At 28.4% G+C, this 3,653-nt stretch overlaps 1 protein-coding gene across 1 annotated transcript in view; it reads right to left on the reverse strand.

Annotated features, from left to right (window-relative positions):
* Positions 1 to 2,717, reverse strand: part of LOC107448578 (uncharacterized) — a 92,826-nt gene extending 90,109 nt beyond the window's left edge. The window contains exon 1 of the mRNA XM_071187860.1: positions 2,699 to 2,717. The gene's annotated coding sequence lies outside the window, so the exon portion shown is untranslated. The remainder of the gene's footprint in view (positions 1 to 2,698) is intronic.
* Between the last annotated feature and the right edge of the window lie 936 nt (positions 2,718 to 3,653).

A 3,653-nucleotide genomic window follows, 5' to 3' on the forward strand; every position in this document is an offset into this window, starting at 1 on the left:
ATTTATTATGTTGATACATTCATTTATGTTAATTTATACCACATTGAAATGTATAACATAGTTCAATATTGAATGTATAACAGGACATTGAAATTTACCTCTTCGCAAGTTCCCACTTTTCTCACGAATACATTTTTATGAAAATTAGTAATCAAAGTTTTTTTTTTAAATTTTGATAAAATTCCTTGAAGTTTTTTTTTCTTCGCCATTTTAACTAACTTTTTCTCGAGACTAAATTTCTCAAGTTTTTTCATCTTTCATAGGTAATTATTTGTTAACATAAAATTTTAAGCTTTATTTCGTTATTATATCATGAACAAATGGGTCTCAATTATTTTACGATTGATTAAAGATTTGATCAATAGTGAAAATTAAATAAAAAAAATCGCAAAAAATTAAATGAAAAATTGTACAATGTAAACAAGTAAACAAACAATGAGCAAACAAAAAACAACAAATAGAATTTTTTAAAATCATATTAGGTATTTCTTTATGTTTAAAAAAGCAAACTGAAAAACTAACATGTTAAAATATTTCATTGTTAAATCTAATTATAATTTTATGTTATTTGAAAGAAAATGAATTAATTATAAAAGAAAGAAAATTAATTATAACAATATCTGTATTTACTTGAAGCGATAGAAAATCTAGTCTTGATTGAACTATTTTTCTTTTTGCTTAGTTGGAGAAACAAACATCTCAGATTACTCATTAAAAACAAATTAACAAGCAATACGGAAGAAATGACCAATAATTTAATCTTTAGGAAAGCAATGGCCTCTCTAATAAAACGATGCTCAAATATCACAAGAATAAAAGGTCTTACATAAAAGAAATTATATAAACGAAATAAATGTCTTAATTTCTTTTACCTCGAATCCTAAAGTAAACTTCTACTTCTTCTCTTTGTAACCGACTTTCTAGAATTTTCGAGGAAAAGTTTGTAAAAGAACCATTTCCGTTTCACTGAATTGTAGAAAAAAAATAATTTGCTTCTTTGAGTAAAGAACTGCAATCAATACTTGTTTATGTAAGCCTTGATTATTTTGAAAAAAGAAATTACTTAAATTACGTCATGGAGTATTCTTTGAGTTTCATAACGTATATTTTATTTATTACCGTTTCATTTCCTAATAACATAAATTTTTAGTTACTTATTGAATTAATTGCAGAGTGCTTTTTGTAGTATTTCACTTAATTATAAAACCTAATTATCTTAAGTATCACTAAATTATAACTTAAACATTAGTGTATTTTAAGTCAACACAATTCTGAAATTATATAATTTTTAATCGTCTTGCATTGTTGATATGTATAGCATTGTTAATAAGTATATAAAACACTAAAAATTAAAAAATCTAGTTTGTTGGTATGATCTAACCGAATGCACCACTCACGATTTCTTAGAAATAATATTAGGTTATTAGAATAGATAAATAATAACAAAAATATTTTATTATTATCTGCACATTATTGGGCATACAAATTTATATAATATATCGAGTAAATACTACCAGAATTGTGATAATGAGTTGTGTTATCACAATTCTGGTAGTATTTACTCGATATATTCTGTTACTTTACTCCGTTCTCCGGAAAATAATATTTTTGATCGCAGTTAAAAGAAAATTTAGTTTAAATGACATTATTACATACTAAAAATGTCGGAAAATATTTTCTCTACTTATAATGATACATTGGAAAAGCTTCTGAGGAAGGCCCAGGCTCACAAAGGGCTGTCATGCCAATGCTGATGATGATAATGATACATTTATTCAGACTGATCCATAATCACGCCTTTATAAATATTTTTGACCCATCATATATATTTACCCTTTTTATATCTATTTTTGTCGTGATTGAAGTAAAAAACATCTACACATTAGGGTCACGAGTTAATTATTTAAGCGAGTAATAAACAAAAGCGCTATCGAAATTTAACGAATGATTTCTGAGAAAGGCGAGATTAAGAACATCAATACTTGTTTGGTTGCAACAGGAAACCTTCAGAGATTAGGATGTGATTAATAGAAACTAAGTCAAGTTTACTCAGTGAACCAAACTGGTTTTTTATCCTGTTTTCCTCGCTGTAATTCGATGAATTGTGATTGTTTTTTTTTGTCTCTGTCAAGCTAAAATGATAATGTGCACTCTTTAAGATTTTATTACAACCACCAATAAGCATATTATTTTAAACAAATATTTAAAAAATATTGTACCGAAATTTTACGTATCATATTAAATAAATATTTTAAATTTTATTATAAGAGGGCGAGCTGTCCGCTAAAATATAATTTAACATAATTGAGATATAGATTGGAGAGGATAGCTACTAAATCCTCTTCCCAGTTTCAACAATTTAGATACCATAATTTTAAATAACTAAGTATAAATAAATAAATCTTTTCATTTTTTTCATAGTTATTATGTGCAATTATGAGAAACAGATGTTTAAGATATTTTGAATATGCATCTAATGTATTAGTTAGAAATGTGCTATCAGCGAATATGCTTTCTTTGAATAAAATAAAACTTATTCAAAAGGATAAATTAGAGATTTTTGGGCTAAAATAAAACACAAAAATTACGAAATTTCATATTAAAATAGTTTAAGATCGCAATCTATAAAGAAAGAGCATTTTGTCATAATTAACTTTAAAAATATCCGTTCAAAACTATAGTTTGAAAATCACTGTACCTTAAATTATTTTTCGATGTCGTTATCATAGCTGTCAAAGTTTGGGTTAATTTTCCATTCCTATGTGCCGTCACTAAAAGCTTGAGCCAGGATGACATTTCTTGTTTGAGTTCAGTTAAACTCCAAATCAGAAGTTAACACGTTCAAATAATTTCCAAATCAATACTTAGCTTTTGTGATTTGTGTATGTTGGTACATTGCATTTTGAAGGAAAAGTGTCGTTAAAAATTGAAAACTTCTTTTTTTAAACAAACGTTCTGTATTAATGAACATTACAATTAACTTTGTGCATTGCATGGATGCAGAATACTAGATGTCATTAGAANATCCTCAGGGATGTTTCCCAGACCGTCGCCAATAGCCCATTGTGCAGCTCTAGTGTGACGGAAATAGAAATCCGTTCCGTCCCGCAACTTCACAGAAGACCGGTTTATAAGCCTTTGTCAAGTAGAAAAACGGTACGAAGATAAATCTAGGGCTTCGGTGGTATTCGAACCAACTACAGAACGTTTGGTGGTCAACACCACTCGGCCAGGAAGCTCCATAAATTTTTTTTAATCACGTATAATTTTACATGCCTTTGTGCTCATTAAAATGTATGGCTTATAGTTCCCAGTCAAGACGAAGAACAGATAGTACAAGTTTTAGAGAAAGGCATTGCAATGCTACATCGATATATAAGGTGGAATTCGTACACGTTATCTCTACAATAGAGAGCATTTGGCGAAATGGTGAGCCTGCTCTGTCACGAAAACCTCTCATATTTTTTGCAAATTTGCATATAGGAGCAAGTAAACGAATACAATTTAGTTTATTCAGTTCCCTCATCGTTTGTTAATCCCATCGTTTTCACTTCATTGCATCATAAATTCATGATGGCTGCACTGCTCTATGTGCCCAGTTTTATGATAAACATAAGCTTAAGCCGTTCCGATCAGGAAATATTTAAAATTCA

The sequence above is a fragment of the Parasteatoda tepidariorum genome, chromosome X1 (assembly GCF_043381705.1).
Source record: "Parasteatoda tepidariorum isolate YZ-2023 chromosome X1, CAS_Ptep_4.0, whole genome shotgun sequence".
NCBI lineage: Eukaryota > Metazoa > Arthropoda > Arachnida > Araneae > Theridiidae > Parasteatoda > Parasteatoda tepidariorum.